General features: G+C 34.0%; 1 long non-coding RNA gene and 1 pseudogene across 1 annotated transcript in view; both read right to left on the reverse strand.

Annotated features, from left to right (window-relative positions):
* Nucleotides 1–714: 714 nt before the first annotated feature.
* The window catches only part of si:rp71-1h3.1, a 142777-nt gene continuing 122969 nt past the window's right edge, over nucleotides 715–20522 (reverse strand). The window contains 2 exon segments of the long non-coding RNA NR_145709.1: nucleotides 715–1913; nucleotides 5239–5352. This is a non-coding gene — a long non-coding RNA (si:rp71-1h3.1).
* On the reverse strand, nucleotides 15768–15886 carry LOC147841087 (5S ribosomal RNA; annotated as a pseudogene).

Here is a 20522-nt window from a genome sequence, read left to right on the forward strand (position 1 = left end):
TTGGGTTGCGGCTGCGTAATACATAAGCTAGATAAGTTGGCGAGTCATTCAGCTTTGGCAACCCAAGATTAATAAATGGACTAAAGGCCAGCTCACACTGTGAGATTTCAGCCACAATTTTGTCACCGGAGACAAATTTGGGAAACCCTAAATGATTCCTGAAATCTTAAGCTAAAATCTGTAATGTTTGATTGTTGGATTGACATGTTAACAGACAGCCGCTTAATGCCTGCTGCAATCAGATTTTTTCTCTGATGAAGTTCTGGAAGTGTCAGACGATTTCAGACACTTTCCTGCAGTGTGACAACAGCTGCAATGAACATCAACATAAGAACCAATAGGAGCTCTGAATTTGATGACGCAATCCATGGGGAAATTCAAATAACTGCGGGGAAATGTCAAAACATTGTTGTCAATACAGATTGTTTACGTTTGCTGTGAGGAATCATTTCAGAACATGGGATAGTGAAAGTGTCACATGTGGATGACGTTAAACTCCAAGGCATTCTCTTTTATGTTTAGCGCGTCTTCATTGTCGTTCAGTCTGACTTTATGACAGCTGAGATCTTTGAGTGTGACATGGGAGCCCGTGTTCGTCCAGTCTGACATGCTACAATCATTCATGGTTATAAAAAAATTTAAATATTACACAATGTGAGCGAGCCTTTAAAAAAATGAACCATTGAATGAATAATGCAAACCAGTCACTATTCGTAACATAACAAGCAATCATGACACCCTTTATTCAGAATCATTAAAAAAGAAGGGAAAAAAAACTGTAAAGTCACAATCCAAAACATTTTGCATCTTAAGGAAACAATTGCCACATTAAATAAAATAATGTTCTATCATTTGATCCCACAGATGCTAAAGTTTGTAGTCACATTCTAGAAAACTTCACATCTCAAAATTACAACATTACATTTAATAATGCTTCAGCATGTAAACCCAAAGATGTTAGAGTTTGTAAAGTAACAATCCAGAACTGTTAATAATCATTGGTTACAGTTTTCTTAAAAAAAATACTCTAACTTTTGATGTGCAAATATGTCTGATGAAGGTGACGAGACTGAAATGTTAGATTTAATAAATCTGTGAGCAGGTATTTGCTTTTCGCACCCTTTGACACCCTTTGCACCCTTTTTTATTTTTTTCTTCTGTCATTTCTTCAGGTGTAGAGTAAAAAGAAAAAAACAATCACGTAGAATTTTATGTATAAAATGTACATCCCAATCTTGTTCCAACTCAAGGGACTTAAATGTACCTGATGTTTTTGTTTTTGATACAGCTAAAATATTAAGCCATGTAAGATATAATCACTGCACATTATCTGACAAGAAATCAAATATTTTCTTGGGAAAAAAAAAAAAACAGGCTGTCTCTTAAACCAGTTTGCACACAATCGAAAACAATCCTTATTGTTGAGCCATGCTATGAAAGATGTTTCTTCTTTTGTCGTCATGTCATAAAAGCTGTCGAAATAAACAAGAAATCTTTGATGGCTAGTTTGCGAGTAACTCTTTATAAAGAGCTCGTGGACAGTTAGATAAAGAAGAGCGGCCCATCACCATCGCGAGAGGTGTCTGCTGAACCCTTAAACGTACTGACTCAGAGGAAGATAATAATAAACTCAACACGGCTTATTTCCAACAACAAAAGAACTCCTCCGTCGAAATGAAAGACTATGACAAATGGTTGTTCTAATGTTTCCTGTGTGGGTGTGCCGTATGTGAATGCGTCTGTGTGTGTGTGTCCCTGTTGGCTAAGCAGCAGGGTGAAAACTCCCCCTGTCTCCTCACCATCTGCCCAAGAGAGAGCTCCTCCAGCAACCCTTCCACAATCAGCACTTTTCCAGGCTGAAGCCAAGAGAACCAGACATCCAGCTAACTCTGCAGGTCCGAGTCATTGCTCACCTGCGTCAACGAGAACACAAGTCTCACTGATGAGCGGTAAATCAAAGGAAATAAAAGTTCAGAAAAGTAGACCAAACTATTCAAGACTTTGGAAAGTTAGAAAGGTCTCAGGTGCGGGAAAGGGGGTGTAATCAAATGAAATGAATGCAATTACATGAAATGATGATATAATACATACATTAATAATAAACAATTCAAATATTTTAGATTTTATTTCTAGGCTGAATATTTTAAATATTGTGTAAAAACAAGCAAGCTCCACTTGTATCATACACTTTTTTCCCAACATAAACTTTCTTTTAAAAAAATAAATAAATGAACAAATGTTTTAAAAACTATAAAAACTAAATCTATGGACAACAATCTGTCCAGGTCAGTGTCCTCAGCAGTAAATACTTGGAAAACTTTTAAACAAATTTTATTATAAAGAAAATAGTTAAACTATTATAATAAATTAGAGTTAAAAATGACCTTTTTTAAATAAAAAGTTTAAAGTTTTATTAAGATGGATTGTTCGTGATTGTATGGGTTTTGGTTAGATTGGGTAGCAATACATGAACAAAGAAAGATTAAGACATGTTTAAAAAAAGATTTAAGACCTACAACACAGTATTTCAGTAAATGTAATACTTTAAAGCCAAAACTTTGGATTTTGTGATTTAAGACATTTTAAGACCCCACAGAAACCCTGGTTAGGATAATTAGGCAACTCATTGTATAACGATGGTTTGTTCTGTAAACATGTAGTAAAATAAAAATAAAAAAAATTGCTAAAAGGGGGCTAATAATGATAAACTTAAAATGTTTTATTATTATTATTATTATTATTAATTAGGAACTGAATTTATTCCAACTGATATAAAAAATAAAAAATAAACTTTTTCCAAAACAATATTATATAAAATACAGTAAAAAAAATTATTGCTCTGTTAATCATCATTTAGACTTTTTTTCATCATTTAGATTTTTTTTACTTCAACTGAATAATATATATATATATATATATATATATATATATATATATATATATATATATATATATATATATATATATATATATATATATATGTATGCATATATATAATAAAAAAAATTACAATGTATTCCTTACATTTTAGGATTAAGTAATAATTGTGGAAATCTAAAAATGTAGATTGTTGGTTGGGTTTAGGGGTAGGGGAAAGACTATACAGTCTGTGCAGTATATAAACATCTTTACATCTATGTGAGGTTCCCATAAATATCTGTACAAGTGTGTGTTTGTAAGCACACGTGCATGTTTTGAGTAAAATTATAATAAATAGACGAAAAAATAAAACCAGAATACACCCATAAAGAAAATACCAAAATAAGCTTGTTTTTTTAGCTAAAATCTTAAAGTCAGGCCTAATTAACTTGCTATTCATCTGATAAATGCAAATACTTTTGCAGGTCAACTGAACCTTTACTTTAATTAATGTTCAAAAAAAGTGCAATCTAAAATGTATATAATTATATGGCACACTTCAAAATCCAAAATGGTATCCTAGTACTCAAACATACTGTATACTGTCAACCAGAAATCAATCTGGCGATATAAAGCCTTGCAAAAGCAAACATTTCTCCTAATTTTATAAATGCTTTCTCCTAATGCTTCTTCTCATCATCGGTCGTTCTTGCACAAGTTTAGAATCAAAATCCCCCCTTTGCCCTTCACACACACAAGCATGGTCAAACTCTCATTGCGCCAAGCAAGACTAATATAAGCCATTTGGGTGTTTGGAAAGGCTTACCCTTTTCAGAGCTCAAAGCTCCATTAGATAAAGAGGAGCAGGGCAGGCTAATTAGAGTCTGACCGTTTGGCCATTCTAGAGCAAAGATTCATTTGCACTGGTTTTACAATCGGTCTCTCTCTCTTTTTCTCTCTCCACCTAATAGAAAAATAAGCTACTTCACTCTGCATCGCTGCCAGTGACACCTGCGATGGAGGGGGTAATGGTGTTTAATGGCCTTTTAAATTTTTATTCAGTCTGAGAATCATAAAAGAGGAACCAGGCAGCCACTGGATCTCTTAATAATCCCAATGCTATGGCAACCAAAAGCAAGCTCAGCCGCCGGACTCTAGGTGGCTCGCCAATCGCTTCTTGTCTCGGGAGAAATGTAGAGATATCTAGAATGAGGTGCATTTACAAATTCTGCAAAGTCACCAGTGGCGTTTTGGTGATCCTAATAATAGACGTTTTAAACTTTAAAGGGTCCATTTCATGCAAATCTGACTTTTTTCAGTGTTTAAGTGCTATAAACGTGTACAACCAACTAAGTATTAGGGAAAAAATGCTCTGGCATTGGATATATCAATGAACAGAATCTCCTTAGACTCATGACATTTAAGCCACTGAGGACATTATGATAATAAAAATGAGAATAATATTTAAAAAAAAAAATTGTTTGCAACATCAAGCAGCATAACGAGCTGTTTTTAACATCTACATATCAATGTAAATGAGATCAGAAATATCAACTAAAAACATTTCAATGGCTGCACCCGCTCATACGTCAAGAATAAGGTCAATATATTTGGGAAAATGTATGGTATGCTGCATTACTTCACCATAGGGATCAGATTTTAAAATATGGGTCAAAACCATCACTTTGCTTTAACTTCTTATTCTAAAAAAAAAAAAAAAAACACGGTATATTTTGAAACAGTTTACAATATTTAACTGTCTCTTGACATGCTGAATATCTATATGACTACTGTATGAGTGTCATAAAAGCATGTAAGGGCTCCATCCTTTTTTCTGCCAAGCAGTAGTTTGTTTAAATTTAAAGGGACATGCACTAAAAAGTGCGGTGTATTTTCCTCACACTCAAATTTCATTTCATCACAATACATTGACATCAGTTTTTTTTTTTTCCATAAGGAACCATTGTCTGCTTTGCCTAAATGGTTAAAAAAAACAACAAAAATAAGGCAGAGGGAAAAAGGAAAGGACATTGAGGGAGGAAAATTGAAGAAGAGTTTTTATGTTTTGGAAGGCTGCAACTGTGTATACACTCCCTAACGGGAGACACAAATCCAGATCAGATATGAGAGTTGTGGCTTTTACACATCTGAGACCTGCTGTATCACCAGACCCTATCTTTTATTTATTTACAGCAGTGCTTAGAAAGAAAGACGGGGAAAGAGAGAGAGGGGGAGAGAAAGTGATAGAGAGAGAGAGAGAGAGAGAGAGAGAGAGAGAGAGGGAGGAAGAGAAATTCTCACACGTCAAAGAATTTGACAAAATACAGTTATCCTAAACGTAATTGTATGCAAATAACGAACACTACACACAATACACACCTGAGAGGATTAGATGCAGATTTTTGTCCTTGTTTGTCTATTACAACATTGCTCCACACACAATGGGTACTTTTACTTCCACAGCAGGTTTCACAAGGTGTTTTTTCTCCAATTCTACAAGACAAAATTAGGTATATGAACTTAATAGTATCAAATAATTTACTTCAATAAAATTATCATGTTATAAAAAAATAAGCTAAATAATGCACTACTTTTTTTTAAATCTATGGTTAATCAAATCATTATAATGTATACATTTGGGAAATTTAGTATAGTTATTTCTATGACTATGATGATGATCAGCGCTCTTCATGGGTTTGAAATATACTTTCCGTGGTAGCCGGATTAAAACTATTTACCCACATCACATAAATAGTTAACTATATGCGACAAACAAAAAATTATTTAATTTTAACAATAATTTTGTTTATTATGACACTGTTATGCACTGTTTTGTTTCAATGGGTTAAAAGACTGTTGAAATATAAAAAAGAAATCCACTATCTCTCTTTTATGCTATTCCGGAGCCATGTGAACCCACTGACAGGTAAAATCTGCTCTTGTGGGTCCGCAGAGCATGTGAGATTGTATGTAATATACTTTCCGTGGTAGCCGGATTGAAACACACTATTTATCCACATCACATAAATAGTTAACTATATGCGACAAACAAAACATGATTTAATTTTAACAATAATTTTGTTTATTATGACACTGTTATGCACTGTTTTGTTTCAATGGGTTAAAAGACTGTTGAAATATAAAAAATAAATCCACTATCTCTCTTTTATGCTATTCAGGAGCCATGTGAACCCACTGACCGGTAAAATCTGCTCCTGTGGGTCTGCAGAGCATGTGAGATTGTATGTAAGAGTGTTGACAGTTAACGCGCGCAAAGAACGAAACAAGTAAATAAGAGAGGATTTTCCACTGCTTAATCGATCATGAATGTATGGTTATATTAGACGGACACAAAATAGTGTAAAAGGATGATAATAATACCAAATAAAATCATGTCACTAAAAATACTTGGGCGGTCGTTTGTATATCTAAACGGCCCGCAAAACTAAAGTCTATGTGTGGGAAATACTGATAATGATGATGATCATGATTATTATTATTGCTATGTAGTATTTGTTAACTGCAATAAGGTGTTCCTAAAGGAAAGAAATACAAGTAACTGTAAAATAAACTGACAAATAACTTTTTGAAATATCACATATCGGCAATTATATAGTTCATAGCTCATTATATTATTTGTGATTTGTCAACTATTGATGGGTTTCAAATGCTAAGTGATAGTTTTCACATTTTCACATTATAAGCAAAAAATATATAAAAAAAATTTTAAAAAAAAAAACAGAAAACTGTTGGGCTATAAGGTATAACATTACTAACTGACAAGGAAATCCACCTGAGCTATGCTTCTACAGAATTCCCCCACAGAAAGAACAGCCAGAATAGAGAAATGTATGTGTCAAAATGTAGCCTCATTGACCTATGGTACCTGTAACCCTCAGGACGTTTGTTTATTTTTTTATTTTTTTATTATTATTTTTTTATACAGTTTCTATTCTAATTAGCAGTTAAGCGCAAATAAAGCATACATAATTCAAAGTATGAAAAGCAGAAGTGAATGAATAGATATTAACAAACAAATATTAATCTAAGCAAAAATTAACAGACACCAAATAAAAAAGTATACACACATGCCACAGAGACATTACCAATGACTAAATTGCCGAGGAATACCCACAAAACAGATGTAAACAGCGGTGTATTGGAGCTCTGACAGGGATATGGTTTTTAAATGACTGTGGGTTCAGTATATGGATTGCAAGTGCTCACTATTTATGGGTTTCTTCTCTTCGTATATGATCCAAGTATTTATTGCTTAAAAAAACTAAATATGACCAGCATGTGCGCCATATGTATTGAGATCCCAATGTAGCTGCCATTACGAGTCATTGTTTTTTGTTTCAGTTTCAGTTTCCTTTATTTTTGTCATATAAAACATCACAATAAATAGTAATGCAGAACAAAATTATGTTAAATCAGACTCAACAAGAACATAAAAAACATCAAACACTATAAAAACCTAACATAATAAATAAGCTTTCATACTATCAACATTTCCAGTATATAATATTAATTTTAAAAGGAGTTAGCATGTGCACCACGTTTCTAAAAGTCCTCTCTTGCTATAAGGTTGATTTTTTTATTATGATTACATAAAAAAAGACAAAGTTGACGGAGCAAACTAAATTTCTGAAAGCATCAGCAGTCTTAATCAGTCTTGAAGACGCAGTCCAGGTCCAGCAGTCAATCTCATGACTGGTCTCCTGTCCAGCATCACTGCTTCGTCGTTTAAATGTCAGCGATAGACATCAAACCCGGTTCTTTCCCAAAACTCCATCTGCTTCATACAGATGTCTCAATCAAGCCAGCATCTGCGTGGTGTCCAGGGCTACACTTATACACGCTTCTGTTTAGACATAGGAAGTGTACCTGCCATGCGCCACATGCTACCTGACCTGCCCGTCTGCTGCCTGTCATTCAGCCCTCACACAGACCCCAAAAACACAGCAACACTCCCTTACACACACACAGCAAACTGATCCTTCAACACTCATGATGCCTTCTGTCTGAAAAAAAATAAATAAATAAATAAAACTGCTTCAGTTGTTTAGAGAAAAAGCCAGAGGCAAAGACTTTTTAGTGTTATCAATTAAACACATGTACCATCAGAGACAAAATAATGGTTTGTTGTGACATATTGCAGATGGTGTTGTGCTATGTGCTTATCACGAAAACAGGTGAGCGTGGCTTCCATGGTTTAAGTTATGCTTAAACAAGAATCTTTGTCACAGCAGCTGTAAAATTTGCTGACATTATGAACTAGAAATACTTTTGAACAGATTTATTTTTTTCTTTTGATTTTGCCCTGTCACTTTGTGCATAGAATAAATGTCATTTTGTTCAAAATAAATACGATGCTCAAACATTTAGTAATCAAAAAAAAAAAAAAAAAAAACGTTAAAAAAAAACAAATTCCTAATACTAATTTTTTACATTTTTTATTTTGACAATGTTTTTTGTAAAAAATCTTGTCAGGAAATTCCTAATCCTATATATATATTAAATTCATTAAATTATCTAAAAACCACTAGAGCAGTGCTATATTATTTGCGGACTTTTCATAACTATCAAAACCACTTAGGGTGCTTTCACACCTACACTTTTGTTTCGGAACGTATCTCGTTTGCCCAGTTAGCGCGGTTCGATTGGCATATGTGAACAGGGCAATCGCGCTCTGTTCCGCGCCAAAGTAATCGCTCCGAGATCGCTTGAGTAAGGTGGTCTCGGCTCGATTGAAACGAACCCTGGAGCGGTTCGATTGTAGTGAGAAAGCGATCCGATCCGAGCGCGGTTGTATCACTGTGTTTTATGGATATGTAATAGGCATATACGGCTATATGAAGAGAGAATTATGATTGGGGTGGGAAGTTTCGCGAGTCTCCGGATGCCCGCAAACGAGTGATGATCTCCCGGTAATCTCGCGTCTCCCTACAGGTCCTCAAATAGGCATCGTCGCGCACCCTTCTCACCCCTCCCCTCCGCATCTCTCCTCAGACACATCGCGCGCGCGCACCCTGTCAATCACCACCAAACCACCACTTCTCCTGACAGCTTAGCGGGACGCTGCAAAATAAACCCTGACACTCTGACCAATGTGAGGAGAGTTTACTCGCACGTGACTTGTTTAAGCTCTTTTGGTCCGATTAGAAACTTTGCAGTGTGAAAGTGAACCGCTCCAAGAGCAAACAGCAACAATGTAACAATTGTAATCTCTGTTTCGGAACAACTGAATCGATTCACAGGTGTGAAAGCACCCTTAATCTCATTGCACATGTATATAATGTACATTTTATACATATACAGTGATGATAATAGCCATTCTATTATATTCTAGAACATTATACAAAATGTTCTGAAGAATGTTCATATGCAGAAAAATCAGCTGCTTTAACTGATGACCTGTGTTTCTATGCTAATGACGTCATAAATCCTCGATTTCTGTTTTGCTTTCATAGTAAACGCGAACACCAAAGATGCTTCAATATGTTCTGCACTCTAGACTGCACAGAGTAGCATTATAACAGAAACATAAAATCTTTTTAGTATCTAGGGTATTATTTTTCATAATGTGATTATGAATTATTATTTAAGATTTGTGGATGTGTATATTGCTAATTTCTTTGTCAGTGCTGTATGCAGCCTTTATCTGCTGCAGTCCTTTTCAAGTCTGACTGGAGGGAGATATAGTAACATCTCAATGTGACTAGCTAAATATAATAATAATAATAATAATAATAATAATAATAATAATAATAATAATAATAATAATAATAATGTTTAGTATGCACCACATGATCATAACCAGAAGCGGTCGAATGTGGCATAATAAAAGCTCCACTGGCTTTATGCTGTGTCATGCTCATCTCTCATTAGCAATTGCTTCAGTGCACTAATTTTGCTTCGAGAGCTTTCAGCCTTAATCTGCTTCATACTACCATGATAATAAGCCTTGATTACTTCAGACTTGATACTTCAATATTTGAATACCTTGAACAGCTCATTCATGAAGATGATTTCTGAAGGTGTCCCATAGGATGAAATAAAGGCAACAGTTCCCATGATTCCACACTCAGACACCTATCGAACTACACCTTTGTTTGATATGAATTTACACCCCCTGGTGGTGAAAATAACATAATGTGCCTTTAAAGGTACAGTACAGAAAAAATTGTTAATAAAATAAAAAATATATTTAATTTAAATTTAACATTAATTAAACAAAGACAATTCATGGGCCTAAACAAATAATAATAATAATAATAATAATAATAATAATAATAATAATAATAATAATAATAATAATAATAATAATCCATAAAGTCTACATAAAAAATACAAGGTGAGCTACTTGTGAGCTACCTATATAAAACATAATTAACTGCTGGATATGCTATTTAACCAAGTATATTTAAACAGTGTTATCAATAACACAAATGACCTTATTCTACTGTACATCCACATTGTACAATTTGCACGCAACTAACCTGCACATGCTTTGACAATACAAATGTACAACATTGTCAAGGCACACTAAAATTGAATTGAGCGAGAGAGAGACTCGACCTTCTGATGACACCATTCTTCAGTCTCTCAGGGCACGAATGGACACTGGCTCCTTGTACAGACACACATAACAGGGCCAAACAGATGCTATTTCAGCCCAGAGGACAATACAAACACACTGACAACATACAAATGACTTGCAATCATCTGACTGTGTGTACACTTGAAAAGCAGCATACAATGCTACATAAAACCCGAATATATTAAATACATAAATTATTCATTCATATTAAATACATCATCGTATGCTCTATTTGACAGTTTTTTTGAGCAGTCCAACATTATTAAGGTACAGAAATGTAAAAAAACCACAATGCAAAAAAAAAAAAAATGCTTTTAAATAAAATAAAATAAAATAAAATAAAATAAAATAAAATAAAATAAAATAAAATAAAATAAAACAAAATAAAATAAAATAAAATAAAATAAAACTCGATTCAATTCAAGTTTATTCATTTCATTCATTTTCTTTTTGGCTTAGTCCCTTTATTAATCAGTGGTTGCCACAGCAGATTGAACCCCCAACTTATCCAGCATATATTTTACGTAGTGGAAGCCCTTCCAGCTGCAACCCATCAATGGGAAAATCCAAGTTTATTATTTGCCATAACTTTATTAGTTGGTAATTCTTACTTTGCTTTCTCATTTCTAGTCCAAATATCAAAAAGATTCTTAGATCAACTAAAAATATTGTTTTGTTTTCAACTTTATTAAAAAATAAGTCAAAATTAAGTTGTTTTTGTGTCAAAATTAAGAGTTTTCCCTTACAAAAAACTATCTGCCAGTGGAGTAAGCAAAAAAAAAAAAAAAAAAAAAAAATATATATATATATATATATATATATATATATATATATATATATATATATATATATATATATATATATATATATATATATATATATATATTTATTTATTTATATATTTGCACTAGAAGTAAGACAAAAATCTAAATATATTTTTTGCCATAAATCTTATAAATTGTGTATAAATACAGCAATTAAATGTGTGACTGTGGATGATCACATTGCGATATCAATTCTGAAATTATATATTGTGCAGCCCAATTATTCAAAATATTCATCAAATAAAGGTTAATGTTTCTCCTTTAATATATTTTAACACCAGTTTTGGCAAAGCTGAATTTTCAGCAGTTATGTATTTGTACAGTTGAAGTCAGAACTATTAGCCCCCAAATTTTCTGTTTAACGGAGAGCAATTTTTAATAGTTTGAATAACTAATTTCTAATAACCGTTTTTTTTTGTCTTTGCCATGATGACAATAAATAATATTTGACTAGATATTTTTTCAAGACACTTCTATACAGCTTAAAGTGACATGTAAAGGCTTAACTAGGTTAATTGTGTTAACTTGGCAGGTTAGGGTAATTAGGCAAGTTATTGTATAACAATGATTTGTTCTGTAGAATATCGAAAATAAATTTAGCTTAAGAGGGCTAATAATTTTGTCCTGAAAATGGCTTTTAAAGAAATTAAAAACATCTTTTATTCAAGCCAAAATAAAACAAATAAGACTTTAACCAGATGAAACAAAAAATCAGACATACTGTGAAAATTTCATTGCTCTGTTAAACATCAATTGAGAAATATGAAGAAAAAAAAAACATTAAGATTCAAAGGGGGGCTAATAATTCTGACTTCAACTGTACATAAAGTGCTCAGCATATGAAAATATAGCTCCTCACAAATCTATATTTTAAATTCATATTTATAATAGGAAGATATACAATATTATATTTGTGCATATAAATTAGATTAGTCAGTACTAAAGCCAAATTTGGAGCTTATCTAACAAAGTACCTTGCAATAACTGTCCAAAAACTAGTTAACCCAAATGTATAATATCAAAAAAGAGGAAAAATCAAGAAGCAAAAAAAAAAGAAAAGAAATAGTTACTATAAATGGCTAAAACATCACCTTTGTTTTAAACATTTATTGCATCTATTCTGGAAAAAACAACAACAACTATAAAAGAAATAAAATTAAAAAGTACTGAGCCAAAACTTTTGAATGGTAGCATGTGAATCTGACACACATTTCTCACACTATTACATCAGCACACTGTACAAACTGTACATTCTACCAGGCATCTACATTTGTTCCATAAAGCTCGTCTTTCTTTTTTTTCAGGTTGATTAAAGATCCTGTGTTGATTTCCTCCAGAGTCACAGTGAAATGCTCACATAAAGCCGAGCCAGCAGCTCATCAAACGCGCCACATGATACCCACATTAAAGGTAATGTTTCTGCCACTCCATCTCGCATTGTTTTATTTTGCTCTCTGGCTTTAATGAATGTGACAGAATTACGCCGCTTTAAAACCGTCTGCTTTATTGTTCTATTTGTTTATCTATTTCTTATTTCCTCGTCTTTCCCCAGCTCTCATCTGTCATTCTTCAGTGCTTTCATTTTATTGGCCGCTCCGCAGAGCCGTACTGTTGATCGCTGCCCATTTTCGGATTAGGAGATTAAGTTATTCATCAGTCATCGAGTTCCCTGCTGCGGCACTGCTATCAGGACACCGCCAAATCACAACATCTCAGCCAGCCATTTCAAAATAATTGAATGCACAATAATTTCCCTATTAATACATTTCTCATATTAGAGATTATGCATGAAACATTCACATTATCTGTGGCAGTGTTTTCCTTCTCTCTTTTTTTTCCCCTCCCTCTGCGCCCGTGTTAACGTCTTGCTCCTCTCCACTAAATCTAATAGACCGGATTGAATAGCTCATGCCAGGATGAAGGGATAGGTTACAGATAGCCTCTCCTCTTTTTTTATGTATTCATTTTTTTCCCCTCACGCTCTTTCTCCTTCTCTGGTGGAAGATGCAAAAGAAAATTAAAGAAAATCGATCATTTTGGAGAAAGGTGGCAGGGGTGGGATGTGACTGTTGCTACGCCAACAGTAACTCAGAGTCTCACAGCTGTCTCGGGGAACTTGCTTTATCAATTTATTGCGAAAAATCATCTTACAATAATTTAAAGTATCAAAACAATAAAAGTGTGATACTGTTATTATTATTAATATTAGTAGTAGTAGTAGTATTAGTAGTAGCAGTAGGAGCACTAGTCGTAGTATATGTAGTAATAACAATAGTCCATATAGATTGAAGATCAAAATTAAAGAACAATTCATAACAACTTTTTTCTTCCTAGAAATAATAAACCAGAGGTCACCAACCCTGTTCCTGGAGAGCTACCTTCCTGCACATTTCAGTTGCAACCCTGACCAAACACACCTGTTTGTAATTATCAAGTGCTGCTTTAGGTACTATTAATTGGTTCAGGTGTGTTCGATCAGGGTTGGGACTGATTTCTGCAGGAAGGTAGCTCTCCAGGAACAGGGTTGGTGACCCCTGTAATAAACATTGTTTAAAAAGTGAAATAATTAAAATGTTATTGTTTTACCAGATAACTAAACCTCATAAAAAAAAAAAGTCACTTTCTATTAAAACGCTCCAGGGACAGATGAGTCTTTGCTGAGGTCCAGCATTCTCAAGCCTCGGACGCCTAAACTGCAGCTCTGCATAAAATGTCATAGGAGAAACGGTCGTGCCCAACTAAACCTGGTTTCTCTCAAGGTTTTTTGATTCTTTACTTTCACTAATTGGTTAAGTTTTTTCCTCGCTGCTGTCCCCACTGGCTTGCATGGTTTGGGATCTGTAGAGCTGAGCATAGATGGATTTGCTCTTTTTTGTTTGGACTCTCAGCAGTGATTATTAAACACACTGAACTGACCTAACCGGAACCTAACTTAAACACTGAAAACTGAACTGACACTGTTTCAATTCACTATAATGTTCCTTGTGAAGCTGCTTTGACACAATTTACATTGTAAAAGCGCTATACAAATAAAGGTGAATTTAATTGAATTCAATTTAAATGAATGCTACAGGGCAGTATTATGCGAACAACTTGTTTTTTCACACTAATAACATAATATCAACATTAACTATTTTCATGCAGTGGTTTGCAAAAAATCAAATAAAAATCACAAGAACAACTTATCAGCGTATATAATTTGTAATCGAATACAACTGCCTGAATTTTTCTGGTATGGTTAGTGTACTTGGTAGCTCAATTTATATGTGTCAAAAATCCCCAGCGGTCCAGTCCTGGGCGATTGCTGGTGAACTACATGTGAACTACAAATCCCAGCATGCCATTTCACACACACACACACACACACACACACACACACCAGTTGTCAATTACCACTATTGACACACACTCAGATGAAGCTTGTGATCTCTGATCATTTGGAATATTTCTCGTTACAGCCATGACAGCTTTGTATTGTACATGTGATGCTGAACTCTCCAGTTTGAGTCTGGTGAAGCATGGTTCCACAAAAAAAGATAAAAACAACAAAGCAATGTAAAACTATGTGTTGGCAGTGCACTTTTCTCTTACGATTACATTTTAAAACACTATTGGTTGGGTTTAGGGAAAGGTTTCAGTTAGTGTTTCACTAGGTGATCTGTATGGCATACCCTACCTTCTCATAGACGTGTACAAGAGAGGCATGTATCTCAAATGTACAGTAAAATGTACACTAAGTAACATACTTTGCATTTGCAAACAAGTACACAGCATCATCTAAAAGATTTATTATCTGCACTGAGCTATAAAACGTACCTGGAACGAAGAACTAAGAACTTTCTCAAAAGTATAAGGCGTGTGACATATTTCTATTTAGCCTGGGCTGATAAAAACTTTTTAAATAATGGAACACAGTGATCAAAAAGTAAGGGACAGCAAGGACTATAGCAAGAACACAGATTATAACAAAGAACTGGTGAAGAATTCCAGCTGCAGTGCTGAACCAATTGTCCATTGAGATTCTTGCTATGGCTGAAAGGCTTATGCCTTTGGCCTTCATCTGGACAAACTACTGTTAACTGAGGGTTTCCGTCAGTTAAGAATGGCTCACCATCTGGCAAATCAGTAAAAACTACTCTTTTACTCCTGTTAGCATAATTTCAAACAAGACTAAAAAGTGACCTTAAAATGTCTAACATTTTTTTTAATTTTACAGTGTTTTTTGTAAAAAAAAATCTTGTCAGATATATTTAGAACAAGAATTGTCTGACTGCATAAAATACTCTGAATGTCTGAATGTGTGAATAGTGGCAAAGTGCATTGAATGATGATGGAACATTCTTCATTTTTTCATTTTCCATCGGCTTAGTCTCTTTATTCTTCCTGGGTGGGCCACAGCGGAATGAACCGCCAACTTATCCAGCATATGTTTTATACAGTGGATGCCCTTCTAGCTGCAACCCAGTACTGGGAAACAACCATACACACAGCACCTGGCATTCCCAGGCAGCCTCCCATCCAAGTACTAACCAGGCACAACCCCACTTAGCTTCTGAGATCAGACAAGATCAGGCACAGTGAGGGTGGTATGGCCGTAAACAAATACACACTCCTTCACATACATACACTACGGCCAATTGCGTTTATTCAATTCACCTATAGCGCATGTCTTTGAACTGTGGGAGAAACTAGAGTACCAGGCAGAAACCCTCATGGACAAGGGGAGGGCATGCAAACTCCACACAGAAATGGCAACTGACCCAGATGGGAACCATCAAACCTCAAACTACCACCCTTTATTGCTGTAAGGCAACAGTGCTAACCACTGAGCCACAGCATTGTGATGAAACATTAATTCAATCAAATTTATTGATTTAGTTTAAATATTAAAAAATATACTTTACTTGAATTTAATACGCTTTATGTACAAAAATCCAGAACAAATTTCACAAATTTTATTGAATTTGTTCAAATGAAGATGTTACCTCAGTCCATGATACAGTAGCTTTAAATTTACTCACAAAGACACCAACAAATAGTATATCAATGGATGTGTCATGTATGCAAGTATTAGCATAAGAACAAATCATCATGTCTATTGTCAGCAGCCAAACAAAAAACAATACAAAACAAAAGAAAAAAAGATCAGCTGCCATTACGTCGTCATCATAATTGAGTGACTCGTGTTTTGCTTTGTACTAAAAATAATAATTTCTTCCATAGAAAGGACAGAAGTGGACTCTAAACAGGACTGGTCACAGTCAGAGATCCTCTTCAAACACGTGTGTTGATCATGTGTTAAATGTGCTCAAACCTGAATAAAGGCTGGAGTTGAGGCTACACTGTACATTGAAGCAGGGCACTATATACTGTATTATGTCAGGTAAAAGAGTCTTAACAACAGGAAGGGAAAACAATATAACTACTACTTACTATATATGGAATTACTTATTTACTAAGAGTGTTTTACTTAAAAAAACATATATATATAAACAATCAATAAATAAAAGAACAAATAAATAAATAATGAAAGAAAAACTATTTTCTATCTACTCTATCTTCATTCATTCATTCATTCATTTATTTATTTTCTTGTCGGCTTAGTCCCTTTATCAATCTGCGGTCGCCACAGCGGAATGAACCGCCAACTTGCCCTTCCAGCCGCAACCCATCTCTGGGAAATATCCACACACATTCACAAACACACACACAGACAATTTAGCCTACCCAATTCACCTGCATGTCTTTGGACTGTGGGGGAAAATGGAGCAACCAAAGAAAACCAACGCGAATACAGGGAGAACATGCAAACTCCACACAGAAACACCAACTGAGCCGAGGCTCGAACCAGCGACCTTCTTGCTGTGAGGCTCTTCTTAAAAAAAAAATCACACAGAAGCTTTCTGTTAGTAGGAATTTATGTGAGTATTGTCTCTTTATGATGAATTGCTTTAATCCCTTACTCATTTTAAGAAGCTTTGAATAAAAGTTTCTGCTAAATGTTTAATGCTAAAACAAAAGGTAAAGGTAAATGTATAAGGAATTAGTGTTATATGAATTATATCTACTGTACCTACCTACAGTTGGAGTCAGAATTATTAGCCCTCCTTTTAAGTTCTAACTATTTGATATTTGTCTCCAATTTCTGTTTAACAGAGAGAAGATTATTTCAAGACATTTCTAAACATAATAGTTTTAATAACTCATTTCTAATAACTGATTTCTTTGCCATGATGACAGTACATAATATTTTGCTAGATATTTTCCAAGATACTGATTTATAGGCTTATCTAGGTCAATTAGGTTAACCAGTCATAAGAAATAATAAGGCAAGTCATTATACAGCAATGTTTTTTCTGTATATATTATTGCTTAAGGGAGCTAATAATATTGACCGTAAAATTGTTTTAAATAATATTAAAAACTGCTTTTTTTCTCCAGAAGAAAAAAAATATTGGAAATACGGTGTAAATTCCATTGCTCCAAATTACTTGTAATTAGAAACCATTTGAAAAAAAAAAAAAAAAATTACAGTAGATCGAATAATCTTGCTCTTAACTGTATGTGACAATATATAGCTATGTATTATAATTTTTCAGTATTCAGTTAAGAATTCATAATCAAAATTCAGTGTCAAGACTGGTCACTTTTTTAGCTCTATGCACCACTATAACAATGTTAGATGAACAAACTCAAGAGTCATGGTATCAACCAAGCCTGATTGTACTGGCTGGGATTTGTCAACTCAAATCTTGAAATCCTGATCATCAACGCTGATAATGAGCTCATCAGCCCGTGCAAATTAATGGGTGACATTGGTTGCAAACAGCCAATCACATGCCTTAAAACAAATATAATTTCATTGACTCAAAATAGAAAGCAAATATCTTCCACAACAAAGATGAAAATATTTAAAAATATGAAGAATTTAAGCATGCAAAGTTCACTTTTCTGATAATATGTACACAGAAACTGAACAATCTAAGCTCACATGCAGTATTTTTAAAGCTTTTTCTACTGTAAAAAAAACAACAAAATCATTGCAGCTGTTCATTGCAGCGGTTTATATTTATATTTCTATATATTTTTTTATTTACTTAAAAAAAAAAAAAAAAAATTGCCTATTGAACTTAAATTTTATTAACCAAACCCAAGATTGGTGCAAACTAAACTGAAACTTAACCGTGTTGGCAGAAGCTAACATATTTGTATGTAAAAAGAGCAGCAGAAATGTATATTATCAATATGCAAAACACAAGTTATAAACAATAAATGCTAATCTCCAGAATGATTTTTGAAATTACTGAGAATAATGGTTCTGATAATCCTTCCCCTCCTTGAAGAAACACCTGTAAATTAATGCCACAGTGTGCGTCAATAAAAGTATCATTAATCGATTTGTGAAGCATTAAAAATCTCTACATTATCATGCATACTGACAGTGTTACTGAACATATTGCTGACTTGATTTGATTAATAGTAACACTATAAACATAGACACATGATTTCACAGCGGGCAGAAGAAATAAATAAATAAATATCTGTGAGCGAAAGTGTGTTTGTGTGGAGCTATCGTCAGTTCTCGTCTCAAATGAACATGTGCTCTCTCTGCACAGATGACACTCAAAATGCATTATAACCATTAATGAAAAAGTTAATGGGCCATTTTCTTACATATCAATTTACATTTTACAATTTGGGTACACAAATGATGTCTGCTACGGCGGGTCCTTAATATTTTGCTCAAGGAAACAGTTCTAATGTGTTTTGCGGACATCAAATGTAGTGAATAATGATGCGTCCATCGCATGCAAATAAGATGACAGTTGGAATGGGCTGATCAACAGCGTTCGCATAAAGAGGTTACAGACTGCTCTCACTTTCAGAAATGTCATCTACCATAATGCCGCATGGCCACGTTTGCAAGCAAATACACAAACCAATACGCTCAATTACGATCAGCTCCCTTGTGTGCAACTAGCAAATTATCTATCACAAAGTATGCCAATTGTCACACTGCTGTACTGAATTTCAGAAAACATGCTAACTTAATTCAGGTAGACAAAGACCTTGGATGAAGTGTGCATCTGTACAATGTAATTACATTCTCCACATTTACATTGCAAAACAAACAGACTTCCCTAACATCATTTTGGTATTGTTTGTACAGTATAGCCTAATTTCTATTTATTGTTAGGAATATTGTGAATTCTATTTCAATGGTTGATTAGGAGAATTATTCATTCATAATCACACATTTAAGGTGATTTTATTAAAACTAGCGATGCTGACTCCAGTCTCAGAGCTTGCAGAGCCTCAGACACCAATATTTGAATGCCTCATAAAATATAAATGAATGTCTTGGCATCTGAGATGTTGGTATGTAGATTTCATTTTAGGATCATCATTATTGCGTGTGAATTTTATAGTTTTTTTGCATCTGTAGAGCATTTGAACCCAGTAATAGTCATGTTTGACCCATTATTTGCATTAATTGTATTTTTATTAATTATTTTATATTTTATTTCAAATTTACAATTATTTTCTATGGCAGGTGTAAAGGTCGGTGTGTACATACATAGAGATAAAAGTTTCAAACGCAGTTTTATTAAACAATATAGGAGTAAACAGTAACAACAGGGATAGTCCAAGGCGTAATCCAATAGAGCAGACAATGGTCAGGGCAGTAAGCAAACAAAAAATAAACCAGAAGACAGTCCAAAATCAAAATAGAAACCAGGAGGACGAATAGGAAACCGCTTGGTAATGCAAGCTATACAGAGAGTCAAGACTGAGCAAAGAATGTGTGTGAAAGTGGTGTTTATACAGTGTGTGTAATGAGTGTAAATGATATGCAGCTGTGTGTGTGTAATCAAAGTTCATGAACCTCAGGTGTGAGGTGCTGAGGATTATGGGATGGGTAGTCCAATTCAGTGGCTGATATGATGTGTAGATGTGATGTCCAAAAATAAATAAAATAAAATAAAATTTATAGAAAATAAAACTTTAAAAAAGGCTCTTTTTATAAGAGCAGATCACTGTGTGGTTTATGATGCTAGCCTTGGCAACCACTATCAAGTCTATTTCTACAGAGTTGACTTTTGCCAACTCCAGGCGCACAGAGTGCTCCGTCAAAACACAAAGCACACCTGGTAAAGTTTTGTTAATTGAAAATAAATTTCAGTACAAAAGTTTTTATGAATCATGATTTGTGAAATGTCCATATGGACATTTCA

The sequence above is a fragment of the Danio rerio genome, chromosome 13 (assembly GCF_052040795.2).
Source record: "Danio rerio strain M-AB ecotype USA chromosome 13, GRCz13ab, whole genome shotgun sequence".
Lineage (NCBI taxonomy): Eukaryota > Metazoa > Chordata > Actinopteri > Cypriniformes > Danionidae > Danio > Danio rerio.